Source organism: Rhinopithecus bieti, unplaced genomic scaffold (genome assembly GCF_001698545.2).
Source record: "Rhinopithecus bieti isolate Rb0 unplaced genomic scaffold, ASM169854v2 scaffold_3734, whole genome shotgun sequence".
Lineage (NCBI taxonomy): Eukaryota > Metazoa > Chordata > Mammalia > Primates > Cercopithecidae > Rhinopithecus > Rhinopithecus bieti.
Window position 1 is genome coordinate 2,932,839 of NW_016804423.1, and position 16,243 is coordinate 2,949,081.

Sequence of the window (16,243 nt, forward strand, 5' to 3'; positions counted from 1 at the left end):
CCTCTCGGCTGTCTACTTGAGAAACACCCAAGGCTGGCCCCTGCCGAGCTCGCAGGAAGACGTCAGGTGTGGTAGGGCCCCTCTGTGCAGCCAGGGCCAACAGGTGATGCTGCCACACATTGTTGTCTTATTCCTTGATAATGAGAAGTATTTGGAAATGCAGAGAGCTCCAGCATGGATAGTGCAGGCTAAAGAGGCAGTTTAAAGAAGTGGTACCTGGGCACTGGCTCTGAGTCCCAAAGCCATGTGAGGTGAGAGCCTTTCAGCAGGGGTGAGCCTGGTGACACCACAGCTGTTATGCCAGCAGAGGTCAAAGAGGGCAGTTCCTGACTTGTCAACCAATACCATATCCACAACAGCAGGAAAAAGGAAGTCCGTTTTTGTGAAGAAAATGTAGACAAAGGGCAGCAAGAGGCTCCCAGCTCAGACATTGGAAAGGAATCAAATAGGCCATTTTCTTTTCATCTCCACTCTGTGTGTGCCCCATCCCTCCCTTCTTTAGATTCTCCGTACATAGCTTGTCTTCCTAGACCTGATCAGCTGGTCACAGCTATAAGGTTGGCCAACAGAATCTCTTACCCCTGTCAACACACGGAAAATACCGATCAGTATTTTCTCTCTGAAAACCATCTGCATTATATCACTCTATTGTTCAAGAAACAGTCTTGAGTCCCCACCGTCTTCTAAAAGTATAAACTCTTTAGTCCAGTTCTCAAGATCCTCCATAATCTAGTTTTACTGATCTAGCACTCTCTTTTTCCAACAGGTTGTCAAATTTATTTGGGGTACAGGGGCTTCTTCAATGAGTTTCACTGGAAATCCCACTTATGTGTTGTGTCTATAATGGTTTTATTAAAAAGCCTTCCAAAGCACAGCTTCAAGACGGAGGGCAGAGTTCCGTACTGTAACCAGCAATGCTCTAGTTAGGCTGTTGGTGTTGCCTGTGAAATTTAAATCTCAGGACAATAGCTGATGTTCCTCATGTGAAGTTTGTCAAAAGACCCAGACTGTGAAATATGGATAGAAAGACACGTTACAGCAAATCCATGGGGAGCAGACTGTCAAGAGTCTAGAATATCAGGGTTCAAGATGTTTGATTGTGTTTTGTTCAATTATAATACATCTACTATTTATAAAGCACTACGCTTTTGTGTTTGGGACTCTGTCTCTGTGAGGCTGGCAGAATGGACACAGTAGTCCTTATTTTGCAATACAGAGTCTTAGACTCTGGGTTTCCCAGTCCTTGGGCCAGAAGCAGGCAGAACTCAGACCCTTTGCTCCAGATACAGCACAGGTTTGGAAAGGAGGCAGGGGGAAACCCCAGCTCTTCAAAACAGGCCACCAACTCCAGCTTCCATTCCAAGTACAAGGAAAGGCTCTGAAGAGACTACCCAGTGCTCACCTAGTTCCTTAAAAGAATTTTAATTCACTGTTTTGCTACAATATTTTCCACATAATCCCATCCTCATCCCCAGATAACTATCTGTTATTTTTGCTATTTTATGTTCATTTAAGTTTCTTCTGACAATGACATCTTAATTTTTCTCTAGGTTACAAATCACCGTTTCTTAATCTCAAGTCACGGAATTTCCAGTAGGATTGACCCCAGCTCCAGCTCCCTGGGGTGGAGTATCTTGTAATTCATCCCTGCCCAATGGGCACACTGCCTTCCCTCAGCCATTGCTAGGACCACCATGATTCACTCTGACTCATGCATAGCAAATGAAAGTGTTACTGAGGCTGCTGAGAGAGGGGGCACTCTTTTTGCTCGGTGAGATTTGAATGGGCAAAGTTGGTGGTGGTGATTTTTTCACCACATAAATCTAAAAATGAAGCCAACGTTGGGTATAATAGATCCAAGAGATATCAATAAACTGCATCTTGATGACACAAATTGGGCCCTGAATCCAGCCATGTATGAAGTCAGTGTTACCCATATACTTTTTATTACAGGGGACATTAATTTCCCTCATTTTCTTTAATCTAGGTCATTTTCTGTTTTTAATCTCTTGCAAATATTGACACAGATGTTTTGGATGGATGTACAGCAATCACTAAAGGCAGCCATGCTCACCACCCAAAGACACCCGTGGACTTTGGTGACCATGTCCTGGCCTTCTGCTCTGGACACAGCCAATCCCCAACTCCAGTCACCTGAAACTGGCCAGCCAGAGACCCCACGCAACCCCTGCTACAAATCCCCATGTCCCTGGAACAAATGACCATGAAACGCAGCTCACGTGACTCAGTTTCATGTGTCATTCTGAAAGAATGAGCATCCAAAGATTAAACTATTAAAAATACTTATTCGAAAAGAAACAGAAACCAAAGTGGAGTGTTTAAAATAAAATTTTAAAAGAATGGTAGTGACTAAAATCCCTAAGTACATCTCCCAGTAGAAAATATTCCAAAGTCAATCAAGCTCACGGGAAAATGCTATTGACAGTGATTTTACCGAGTTCCTATTTGCAGTTCTATTCCCTAAGTTCCCTAAGTTTTTAAAAAATTATTATTATATGGCTCTGTCTTCATTTCAGGCACATAACAATGAAAGCAGTTGGTATATCTTATGAATTACATATAAAGTAATCCTGATTAAGGCTGAAGGCTTTAATTAAATGAGCAATTAGCCTTGAGCATGGATGTTCATACAAAAAGAAAATAAGTTAATTAATTTGGATAATTATTTGCTCCTGTGAACAGTGGCCTGCCCTGGGCTCTGTGCTGCACCAGAAGTCTTATGTACTGCTGTGAAAGATGGGGGAATGGCAGGGTCAGGACAGAGCTCTGCTAGGGGAGAGGCTCTGGCTTCTCACCACAAGTTAGGAAAGGCTCAGCCTGCAAGTTAGCACCTCTTCACATTCATCCTCCACCCACAGAGACATCTGACACCTAGACTGCAAGCTGATCTGCCCCACCTCGACAGGTGCTCAGTACTTCACCTGGCCCCACCTGCTGTCTGACTGTGCTACATGATGGAGTTATGCTGAAGGAGATAAGGAGAGAAAGAGGCAGAGACTGAAAGAGAGACACATAAGAGGGAGAAAGTGAGAGCATGTGAGAGACAGAGAAAGAGAAAAAGAAAGGCATAGAGAAAGAAAGAGAGATACAGAGAAAGACAAGACGATGTGACATTGTTGGAAGACAAAACAACATTAAGTGAGGTGACAGTTTAGTCTCTTTCTGAAAGATATTATTTACACTTGTGATCATGTTGGCTAGTTTTTAGTTTTGTAAGTCTTAAAGGGAGGTGATTATATAACTTTCTTTTCTCCAGGGTTTATAGATTACAGCTTGCTAAGTCATCATTTTAAAATACATGTATGCGTTTCCAATCTAGAACCTATAAGAAGTGAGTTTAAAAAAAAAAAAAGGAGTAAAAATTGCAAGAGTAATTTAGATTAGACTGTTTCTTCCTATCCACCCTTACACATTCACACACGATTATTATTAAACTCATTTCCCTGAAAGTAATGTCCTAACCTAGCAGAGGCCAGGGTGAGTTAATGCAGGATTCAAGGTTGCTTGCCTTAGAGTAGGTTATCAAAACTACTGAGAATGAATAAGAACGATAAATGAGAAAATGAAGGGATGAGCGGGTATAGGCATAACATCAGAACTGAAAGACCCCACACTCTATGTCACAATAATAACCATGAGCAAATCACCAATATTTAGTATTTACTCAAATAATACAAACAGAAATATTCAAGAGGGGATATGAGAAAATGTTTCTGAAGAAATAAAAATTAAAATAAAAATATAATGTCATTTCCCTTATTAAAGTAATAAATATTTTAAATTAATAATAATTATTATTGTTTACAACTATCAATTGATATCTGGCATTTCCTTATATTGATGGTCACCATGAAAATTTACCCCAAATTAATATGATTTCATCAATCTCACTTCTTGGAATCCATCCTAAGGAAAGACTGTTAAATACAGAAAGCACTTAAGGCACAAAAGAGTTCATTTCAGATTCACAATCACTACAATTGTAAAATGAGGATTAAGAGAAATGTATGTTACTATGGACACACACAAGATATACTGTAAGGCCATTTTATAAGCAGGACTTTGTATGCAAATGGACATCAATATAAGTGGAATTATGCAGAACAAACAAATAAAACTCATCTGAACAGAAGACCTAAACAAAACACACCAAGGTGCTTATGACGTGTAGGTGGCAGAACCATGGCTGACTTTGCCTTCAATTTTTCCAGTTTTTAGCACTGTGTACATATTACTTTTGTATGGAAAATTTTAAAAATTTAGAACTTTCAAATTTTATTTTATGGACAATTGTAAGAGCTGCCCAAATGCTCAGCCCAACTTCAGGCCCATCTTAATTTGACCACTTTCCACACTGCATATGGCATTAACGATTTCAAACTCAGAATGTCAGGTAACACCCCCTATGGAAAATGCTGCTGTCTTTCCACTGCTTATTCTACAAGGTCCCCCCTCCTCAGGCTGCTCCAGATGGCCCATCTTAATAGGGCTCTGACCTGCCATTTCAGATGAATTCCCCTACAGTTTCCGGGTTCTGTTGGCTGGCACTTATGGCTCCAGTGATCCAAGACGACATGTATCACAACTGGCCTCACTTCACTTATTCATTCCATCCTCCTGTCTCCATGGGAGGATGCGTTATCATTATTCCAGCTTCCCACTTACAGAAACCAAAGCTCAGAGCTTTTGGATGACACCCCTGTCCTACCCAGCACACCAAGAACAGAACTTAGGGCCATCTGATTCCAAACCAGTCCAGTCTTCCATTCCCACCACAGTTCCAAGTACGTGCTGTGTACCTCTAATTCCATTTCTTGGCATCTGTTAGTTCCTCTTCCAGGAATGCCCTTCAACTTCGCTTCTCAGCAAACTTCTACCCAGTCCTCAAGTTCTGGGTCCAGCTGTCCTCGATATCTTTGTGGCACATTTTCAGATCATTCCAAACAAAATGAGCTGTTCCCTCCTTTGTGAACCCATACCCCTTGGATTTTAAATCTATTCAATCATTCACTTTGGCCAATGTTTACGGAAACTCTTTTATTTAGCTTTCTCTCCTATTAGTTTGAGAGGTGGGGACAATTTCTTAGTTGCTTATTTTTTGAGCACCTGATATAGTTTGACTGTGTCCCCACCCAAATATCATCTTGAATTGTGTCCCCACTCAAATATCATCTTGAATTTTAGTTCCCATAATTCCTACTTGCCGTGGGAGGGACCCAGTGGGAAGTGATTGAATCAAGGGGGCAGTTTCCCCCATGCTGCTGTTCTCAAGATAGTGAGTGAGTTCTCACGAGATCTGATGGTTTTATAAGCATCTTCTCCCCCTTTTGCTTGGCACTACAAGGTCGAGTGAAGAAGCCACGTAAGGAAGCACATGTTTGCTTCCCCATCCGCCATGATTGTAAGTTTCCTGAAGCCTCCCAGCCGTGCTGATCTGTGAGTCAATTAAACCTCTTTTCTTTATAAATTACCCCATCTCAGGTATATCTTTCTTAGCAGCATGAGAATGGACTAATACAGCACCCATTGGAGTCTTGGGGCATAGGCAATATTCAATACCTGTTTGTCGAATTAATTAATGAAAGGAGTCAGTCCAGCTGTTCACATTACCTTCTTTAGTATCATCATCATCTGCAAACACACAGCCTACCAACCTGGGTGGAAATAAAACAAATTTTAACATGGAAGCAACTTTTCTATATTCTTATCATTATTGATAATTCTTTGGGCCCATATATTTCAGAGTAATTAAATATTGTTCTTTTTTCGTGTTCAAAATCAGCCTTATGGGAAAAATAGGAATCAATATCATGAACATAAAGAAGCTTTTCTGTATTATAGGATGAAGTGCATTTTTTTTATCTGGAGGGATGAAGTTCCATGCTCTGCCCTGGGCTTTCCAGGAGAAAGCCCAGAATGATGCTGTTTAGTCTCATTTAGACTCAAGCCACTCCACAGAGGGGTGTTCCTCCGATTCAGAGGAAGGCGAACTGATCTGAGAATGAAAACAAGTTGAAGATGATGAAGGAGACAGGCTGAAAGTAAACAGGATCTTGCATGCCCACTCTGCAAGAGGGCCAGACAGATGGCTAACTCAAGGGAGGACATCTGTGGAAAGAGCACAGGACTTCATGTTTTCCAGCCTCAGCCTTGGCACCAACAAGATGGCCCTGCAATGAAGGGTGTCCCACAGGAGCTCTTGCACACACAGGGTGGTCACAGATCACTGGGCCTTCCCCACTGTGCAGGCATCAGGGGTTCCACCTATCAGGGAATAACTTGACAGCAACTGCTGAAAATCTCTTTCCAAATCTAAAAATTCAGTTGGAAATTCTTTACAGTAAAGAATTTGTTCATTTCTGTTTTGTGAAAACAGAATAAAATGGATTGGCTGCCTTTCAACAAACAAGGTCATTACCCAGACTTATGGTCAAATTTTCTATTTCTTGCAAAGTTCTCACTCTGAGAGACTGGCGCTGGAGGTGTTCTGGCTAGATGGAGGTGGTATCCTTGCCATGATCTATGTTCAAACATTGAAACGTGTTACTGAAAGATGATGCAGAACTAAAATGAAACACGAATTCCTCTTGGGTCTCTAATATCTAAGCAAAACTTGCTAGAGGCCTGAGGATACTACATGATTTCAAATTCTCTCTTTTGTGCTTCAGAGCCCAGCGTTAGAGTAGAATGACTCTATCAATGTTGTGCGTAGTACTGTACTCACAACACGGTTTTCTTCTCTCTCAAGCCCATCCAGAGAGCTGGGACTAATGTTGCATACTTCCCTGGCCTGTCACTCAAGCTTGGTGAGTCCCTGCTTTCTTTATTCACATCCCACTGTTCCTGCCATTGAGGTAAGACTGTTTTGAGTCCTGGATGAACTGACTTCTGAGTTGGTCAAATGTTCTGTTTTTAGGCAATTTGGAAAATTTCAAGACTGCATGACAGATGGTGCATACAGAAGCCACGGGAATGCCTTTGGCCATAAAGCACATCTCTTCAAACCTCATACTTTGGGAGAAAGTTGCTTCTGTTGTAAATACCAAATGGTTTTACAAAATAGTTTATAAAACTGTGCATCTGAATGATTGAAGTAGGTTAATAAAAACTTCATAATGTATACTTATTCAGAAACTCTTGTTTTTAAAAATCACAGCAAATTTTGATCCATTATACTCTGGAAACCCAGGTGAGCACCTAAGGATGCTTGTCCACATGGAGCTCATGGTGCCAAATGTCTCATCCCCCTAAGGCAGTGGTCCCCAGCCCTGGGCCATGGACCAGTACTGTGGCCTGTTAGGAATCGGGCCGTACAAAAGGAGGTGACTGGTGGGTGAGCACGCATGACCGCCTGAGCTCCATCTCCCATCAGATCAGCGCAGCATTAAATTCTTACAGGAGTGTGAACTGTATTGTGAACTGCACAGGCGAGGGATCTGGGTTGTGCATTCCTTATGAGAATCTAATGCCTGATGATCTGAGGTGGAGCTGAGGCAGTGATGCCAGCACAGGGGAGCAGCTGCAAATACAGATGAACATTAGCAGAGAGGTTTGACTGCACAGTGACCATAATAAGTCAACTGCTTGCAGATTCAAATCAAAACCCGTGCAGTGAGTGGCAAGTGACAATTAAGCTTCAGGTTTTGTAGTGGCAAGTTGAGTTGATACACTTCAATGCAGTTGTATCTAGTGGCAGGCTTTAAGTCAGAATCTGACACTTATTTTAGTCCACACATGGCCTGCCTATTATTTTATTTACCACTTCCATCCATACCTCTTTCCTGCACTGCACACTTGTCTCAGTCACAGTTTTTATCAGCCCACAAGCTAACCCCAGCCAAAATGAGTAGAAAACAAACCTCACTGGAGAGCTTCTTTGAAAAGGGGAAGAGAACCAATGATGAGACAGCAGAAGACTCTCAGTCTGCCAACAAAAAGAAAGCTGCATTCAAAAGAAGATACCAAGAGTCCTACTTAAATTCCCAGTTCGTTGCAACAGGTGATTCACATTCTCCAAGCCCACTTTCTATACTATGTGGCGACCAGCTATCCAACGAGGTCATGAAGCTTCAAAACTGCATTGCCACATGGAGACTGAGCACCCTGCATTAAAAGGCAAACCTTTGGAGTTTTTCAAAACAAAAATTAAAAAAATGTTAAACAAAGGACAGAAGCAATCATTCAAGGCCACAACTTCATCAAACGTGTCTCCACTGAAAGCATCATTCCTAGGGGCTAACCGCATTGCTAAAGCTAAGAAGCCCTTTACTGTTGGTGAAGAGTTGATCCTGACTGCTGCTAGGGATATTTGTCATGAATCTTTAGGGGAGGCTGCAGTTCAAAAGGTGGCATGTGTTCCTCTTTCAGTTAGTACCATAACTAGATGAACTGATGAAATAACAGAGGATACTGAGGCACAATTCTTAGAGAGGAGATTAATGAGGCGCCATGGTACACACCACCAGGTTGACAAGTCTACCAATGTTGACCACAAAGGCAATAATGCTTGTTTCTTTGCGATATATTTTTCAGGATGACGTGCATGAGGATATGTTATGTGTGCTTTTGTTTCCAACCAACACTACAGCTGCAGAACTATTCAGGCTTTCAAATGGTACATATCAGGAAAACTGAATTGGTCATTTTTTGTCGGTATATGCATGGACAGAGTCTGTCTGGACGGCTTTCTGGTTTCACTACTCAGGTCAAAGAGGCCAGTTCTGAATGTGAGTCTATGCATCATCCATAGAGACATGCTGGCTAGCCAAAAAATGTAACCTGAACTTAAGAACGTTTTGCAGAATGTGATTAAATTTATCAACCACGTGCCCTTAACTCACGTCTCTTCTTGCATCTCTGTCAGGAGATGGATGCAGAGCACACACGTCTTCTCTGATACACAGAAGTGAGATAACTTTCCAAAGGTAGCTCACTGGCCAGAGTGTTTGAGTTATGAGAACAGCTCCAGAGATTTCTTTTAGAAAAACAGTCACCACTGGCAGCACATTTCAGTGACATAGAACGGGTTGCAAAACTTGCTTACTTGTGTGACATATTCAACCTGCTCAACAGACTCAATCTGTCACTTCAGGAGAGAATGACAACTATGTTCAAATCGGTAGATAAAGTGGCCGCATCCAAAGCCAAACTGGAGTTATGAGGGTGAGGAGTGAACACTGGGATTTCCGACATGTTTCAAATATTAGCAGAGATTTTGAAAGAGGCTGAGCCAGGGCCTTCTTTCCCCCAGCTAGTGCATGATCACCTACCTCAGCTTTCAAAAGATCTTGAGCATTACCTGCCAACCACAAAAGACCCTGGAAGTGGGAAGGAACGGATCCACAACCCATTTGTGAGTAAGCCAGGTGAATCAACTTTGTTTGTGCTAAAGAGGATCACCTGCTTGAGATTGAAAATGATGGTGGCCTTAAAAGTATGTTTGCGGCAACTTCAAATCTCCATTCTGGATTAAGGTCAGGGAGGAACATCTTGAGATTGCCACGAAAGCATTGAAAAGCCTGCATCCATTCCCAACATCCTATCTTTCTGAAGCAGAGTTTTCTGCAGTGACAGCAACCAAATCAAAATTACAGAGTAAACCAGACATAACCAACACGCTTGGGTGTCACCATCTCCCATCACCCCCAGATGGGACTGTCTCGTTGCAGGAAAACAAGCTCAGGGCTCCCACTGATACCACATTATGGTGAGTTTTGTAATTATTTCATTATATTCTACAATGTAATAATCATAGAAATAAAGCCCACAATAAAAGTAATATGCTTGAATCATCTGGAAACCATTTCCCCACCTCAGTTTGTGGAAGAACTGTCTTCCATGAAATTGCTTCCTGTTGCCAAAAAGGTTGGGGACTGCTGCCTTAAGGTTACTATGGGTCAGAAGACCTTGCCATCTCTTGCCAAAGTTTGCCTTTCTGTTGTTTCCTAAAGCATAGGCAAAAAATGTAATAACTTATGAACGGTATGTTTAACATGCTTTTGGGAATCTGGTCTTATGAAGAGAAGTAAATGTGCCCCAAACTCTTCCACGAGGAAACAATTCAGATCAGTAATTGCCTCTGGGAGTGAGAATGACTGGGCTTGGCTGAGAGAAGTGGGAGAGAACTGTCTGGGTCATAGTGCTGATGTTCTTATCTATTCTGATAAAGGTTGGGTAACACAGGTGTATTCATGAGTCAAAACTGATTCCAGAGTATTGATTTCCATTAAAACCTGTAAATAAAAACTGAACTCGAGTTAATGGTATGTATGTTGAAGTGTTAAGGGAAAGTGTACGGAAATGCAAGATGAATGAATGGTTGGAGCTACAGAAAGAAAGAAGGATGATAAAGTGGGTATAGTCTAATCTTAATGGTAGAATTAAATTTAAATGGTGTCCATACAGGTGTTGAATAAAACCCCCTTGACTTGCTGTCTGTATGATTTAAAATTTTTAAAACAAAATATTGGGAAAAAGTCATCTCACTTCATAACATCAGGTTATAAACTTCAATACGAACTTCCTCTTAATGCAAAACCTTCTGCCCATTATTTAAAAAATGTATATATTGTCTGAGACACAGCATTAAGTTAAATTTACAGAGAAAAAGAATATGTCAGTCTCCAAGAATCTTACGGGTGAATGGAGACAAGATTTATATCTGTACATCTCCCTTTAAAAACAAACAGCAAAGTATGTGTTTGCAGCCTCTTACTGGAGTCTAAATTTTCCAGCATCCTCTTTCTCCTGAATGCTGAAATACCCTGGGGGAAAAACCCATGCAAGTTTGACTTAACCACTTAGAGAAAAGTCCACTTGGTGGAATAACTAGCCCCAGGGTTTATCAAGCAAATATCCCCACTCTGCCTGACTCATTCCAAAGTATTTGTTCAAGGCATCGTCCTGTGTAATGCAATTGGTCATATCACACGCTTCAGAACTTTTATTTTTCCTTTTTACCATGCATCCCTTTTTTTTGTACACTGACCTACTGAGAGGCTCTTCTGACATATCAACTATGAGACTGCACTGGTCTACCTCCCTTCCGCTCCATCCTCTCTCATCATCTGCCTTGTTCCTGAGAAGATGTGTTTGATGAGTAATTCCAATACAGATCTTGCACTGTTGGCTGATGTCTCCAACTTGTTAATTAATTCATAAAATGGCTTTCTGTTAATTAAAGAGGAAAGGGCTCCATCTAGCTGTTTGGGAGACAGCAAATGCATCCCAGGATTGACAGCAGGAAGGGGCTATGTGAGTTACCCTGTTCCTCCTTTTTTAGATGACATCTGTAGAAAACAATAAACTTCACTTCCTTTCTTAAAACAGTGGGAAATGCAGACATCTGCTGTCTGCAATAACTAAATCCTAACTCAAGATATTTTAGAGCAGAACTTGATAAATGTCCTGAACTTCTGCAATGCAACCCCAAATTTCAATCATATTTATTCTTTTCCTCTCCCCCTCATGTATTTTAAGAAGAGTATCTGGTATGCTCACCAAAATCTGCAAAGAAAAACACATGCAAAGTTGGTAAATACTGTAGTTCAATTATATGAATTCCCAGCAAGTGTGTAAGAAGAAAATCAACCCAATTTGCAAAAGGACGTCACAGAGCTGAGGCTGGGCTGAGCACTCTCACTTTCCGTAGCTCGCGAGGCCTCTGTGCCACTGTCAACCAGGTACAGTGTCCCTGTCAGCTGGCCCTAGAAGGCTGCGCATGGATAACCAGACTTATTTGCCAAGGGACACCTCGGCATGGAACACAAAGGGCACATCACGGGATAACCTGCCGTAGCATGATTGGCTGCAGAGTAGCTCTGATATCAAACCTATAGTCAGGTGCTGGGGCAAAGAGCTGCAACTTCTCAAAGATTCCTGCAGTGAGCTTGGAGGCTGCATTGCAGGAAGAAATAACAGCCAAGGAACCCTGACTAGGCTGCTTCAGAGAGTCAGGAAAAACAGGGAACATTGATCTGGAATATCCCAGTAAACCTGGAAAGTGTTGAGCATTGGATCCCACACCCCTGAGCTGTCAGAGGATCTGCGTGTGCAGAGATGGCATGCATGTGCAGGCACATGTTCTGTATGCTGTTCTTGGGGAGGCGGTGGAGGTGCTGCTCAGAAAAGGCTGTGTTCAAGGAGGATTTGCAGAAGAGATGCCCAGGAATTGTAAGAATTCAGCAGACTCTCTCAGAGTTGCCCCCAGGCACTCATTTCCAAAGAGCATGGAGCCTGAGGTTCTCTCCACCCTGTGATCGAATTTGATTTTTACCAGAGATAAAGGTCCAGGTAACATTAGGTCGCCTACCCTATAGCTAACAAACCGCCATTCAGGTTCATTTCAGTTACTTCTGTGTCCCCTGCAAGATTCTCTCTACTGCCGCAGGCAACGGGAAACCAGAAAAGTAAGCCTGTGTCTCTGCAGGAGCCACCTAACCTCATGGGAACTCACGGAGAGGGAAATGAAGTGACACCAACTCTGAGTGAATAGGAGTTCCGACGCAGGAGAACCAGTGTGGACTGAAGTAGGACGAGACAACAAAATTAATTTCTTTCCATTGAAAAGTCATATGGAATTTTACTTTACTGAACCCATGATCTCAAGAAAATTCACTGCTATTTTCCTCTGAAATGCTTGTCAGATACTCATTCAACAGCATGTGAGAGGATGATGGGGCAATCACCATCTTCAGCTTAGCTTCAGTGTCAACACTTTGTGTTGCTGTTGTGAGACAGCACTGCTCAAGTCGAATTATTTGACATACGAACAAACTGGAATCTATGAACTGACTGACTCACCCAGGTTTGCTGTTCATGACAAAATTGTAGTTGCGGTCCTGGCCTCTACACTCCTGTCCTGGTCTGAGGATCTTCTGAAGAGGGCCCAAGGCAGGGAGTCAAAGGCAAGGAGTTTACTTGGAAGATCCTCCTGGAGAATAAGGAATAAATTAAGACAAGGAAGTCAAGGAAGCTGAAGAAGTGTGCATAACCAGGCATGCTGCCACCGTGGGCAACTGGAGATTTATTCTGCTGGGACCTGTGTCAACTGGACACCTCAGAGTTGTCTCATGCAAGGGGTGAGGGAGTGGAGGCATTTATACACCAACTCCCAACAGTCCTTGGTTTGGAGCTGAACTGGAGGTGAAGAGCCTCATTGTCTCTGACCTATTGTAGAAACAGCAAGTCCCAGCAGCCAGAAGAAGCGCCCAGGCACAGAGATGCAGGTGCCAGCCATTGAAATTAAGTTGCACGTGCTAAAATAATGAAAGCCAAAGAAATGTGGCAGCTGAAACTCCTAACTCCAGGTTGTGTCTGCATTTTAATGGATTAGAAATGTACTGTGGCCAGGCACAGTGGCTCACACCTGTAATCCCAACTCTTTGGGAGGCCAAGGTGGGGGAGGATCACTTGAGGCCATGAGTTCAAGAAATGTATTGTGGCTTACAACAAAACCTATCTCCTTTCATTGTCCATACAGATGGAGAAAAGGGAAGACTATTTATTCCTCCAATCTACAACTCAGCCCTTTTTCCCTCGAGCTTAGCTCTGATAGGCAGACTCTCATAAATGTAACCCCTTAAAGAGAGGATGCTTACTACCCATGAAATTACCCAAATAATTCAGGAAAGTATGATCAGACAGGGAGCATGAAAATGACTTCGGTTCCAGTGTTGTTATAAAATATTTTATTTCCAAATTCCTCAAATATGAGTCAGATTATGTGAGTACTGCAAGAAAGATAGACATTTATGTCTTTTTTCACAGCACGCTTCACGGCAATTAAGTCAAATTAACTCTTAAGGGATCTCAGCCCTGTTTTTTGGTTTGGTTTTGGTTTTGTTTTTTGTTATTGTTGGATATTAGAGAAGAAGGTAGAGAATGTCCTGTAACTGTGAAGAGTAGAATGGGACCTGCTGCCTTTTCCATCAGCAATGTCCAGGAGTAAGATGCGTCAACATCTATACCACATAGAATTGCTGAGAAAAAAGGAAGATGTGGCGGTCAAGGAAAAGACCGTGTAGGTACTAGAGTAAAAGTGGAGAAGATGGCCCCGAATAATAAAAGAGTGAGGATTTTGTGTCGGTCTTACAAGCAAATAGCAAGGGAGTGTGTGTACAGGAAGACATGAGACACACGGGACAGGAAGAGTTACAGCACGATGGCAGTGAGAGCGACGTGCCTGTGAGCCTGAGAATGACATGGAGCCTGAAGGTGGAGATGGGGGACGTGGGGAGATGGCCCTTCACAGATAAATGTGTGCGATTTTGACTGTAGCTTTGACACCCGGGCAGAGGGCTTTTGTGCAGGGGATGCTGAAGATGGACTGTGCAGACCCAGACCCTGGGTCCTGAGGAAACGATGCTTGGGATTTACAGGAAAATAATGGCTGGCCCCGGAATCCCAGGTCTCATTCACCCAAATTCAAACTAATTTAAGTTCTCCATACTCTCAGCCTTAAGAGAAAACTTTTCATTTCAAAGTTTACCATTTGCATGTGTAGCACGTGTGGACTCCCAGACTCACACTCTTTCCAAATAGCTGTGAGTGCCCCACAGAGGAAGGCTGAGTGCTCTGAAGGGGTCACAAGTAGGTCCAGGCTATTTCTTTCCCTATACGCTAAGGCCCTTCTGTCTCCGTACAATTTTACTATTTGACATTAAAAAATAATATTTGTCCATGTATATCGCTCCTGTGAAAGTAAGACAGAGCAGTTTCCCAAACAATTACAATTTGTACTCCATGTACAAATCAGAGTATTAAGGAGTCATATTTTTGTTCCTTCCAGCATCCATAAAATCTCAGAAGCATGTCATACCCACCAATGTGTTCTCTCCTGTCTTCATAACTCATCATCTTATTAAGAGGCTGATGCTCTCCGTAGATGCACAGAAACATGCGGAATGTCAGTCCCAAAAACAACTACAATCTTTTCTTCTGAGTTCCCTCAATTAGGAGCAAAACACAGGCCCACTTTTTCTTTAACTATCTGGTATAGTGAGTTGAGGCTCTATGGGTATAACTTCAAAATGCTACTCATTTCTGGTCGGGTGCAGTGGCTCACGCCTGTAATCCCAGCACTTTGGGAGGCTGAGGCAGGTGGATCACTTGAGGTCAGGAGTTCGAGACCTGCCTGACTACCATACTGAAACCCCATCTCTACTAAAAAGACAAAAACAATTTAGCAGGGCATGATGGTGCATGCCTGTAATTCCAGCTACTGGGGAGGCTGAGACAGGAGAATTGCTTAAACCCAGGAGGCAGAGGTTTTAATGAGCCAAGATCGGGCCATTGTACTCCAGCCTGGGAGACAGAGCAAGACTTCATCTCAAAATAAATAAATAAATAATAAGAAAAGAAAAAAAAAATTCTACTCATTTCCCATCCAGGATTAAGTTTTCCAATGAGAATTCTCTATTTCGGCACCAAAAGCAGCACTGTACTGTGCACATGTGCGTGAGTCTACTGTTGGTGTGTTGTGGAAGAACTTACCATGTCTCCAGAATATTCTATAAAGAGACGTCTGCCATTTGCACATGCATGCTATCGGTCCATCTGAAACGCGCTGATAGTCATCATCCCAAAGGGATGCTTTCTTTACTCCCCTGGCAACTTACGCCTTGACAAAGGGACTTTGACCTGAAATAACCTGCTTTGGGAACCTCCCAGGTGAGGGAGTGCCTTGGATAGCCAGTTAATTTCAAAGGCCCAATGTGATAGTTAATGTTGTATGTCAATGTGGCCAGGCCACAGTACCCAGATATCTGGTCCAACGCATCTGGATGTTGGTGTGAAGTTATTTTTTAGATGATGTGAGCATTTAAATCAGGAGACATTGACAAAGTAGATGATCCTCCAAAATGTGGGTGGGCCTCCTGTAATTAGCTAAAGCCTTCCCGTAAAAGACCGATCTCCCCCAAGGAAGAGGGAATTCTGCCAGCAGATGGCCTTATGACTTAAATGGTCATATCCATGGGCTCTCCCCTGGGTCTCCAGCTTGCTGGCCTATCCTGTGAATTTTAGACTTGCCAGCCCTCACAGTAGTATGAACCAATGCCGTAAAATAAATCTCTCTCCTCTCTCTCTCTAAAGAGACTGTTGGTTCTGCAGCTCTGAGCAATCCAGACTAATACACCCAACCATCCCTACCAAAAAACCTATTTCTTTTAACAACATCTAAGCCAATAGAATGTCTTTCACCAGTGACAGCCATGTTTTTCAG

The 16,243-nt window shown here is 42.5% G+C and overlaps 1 long non-coding RNA gene across 1 annotated transcript in view; it reads right to left on the bottom strand.

Annotated features, from left to right (window-relative positions):
* Nucleotides 1-5,497: 5,497 nt before the first annotated feature.
* The window catches only part of LOC108527036 (uncharacterized), a 58,469-nt gene continuing 47,723 nt past the window's right edge, over nt 5,498-16,243 (bottom strand). Inside the window, exons 3-5 of the long non-coding RNA XR_001884666.1 lie at nt 12,823-12,952; nt 7,881-7,945; nt 5,498-5,675 (exon numbers count right to left, since the gene is read on the bottom strand). This is a non-coding gene — a long non-coding RNA (uncharacterized LOC108527036). The remainder of the gene's footprint in view (nt 5,676-7,880; nt 7,946-12,822; nt 12,953-16,243) is intronic.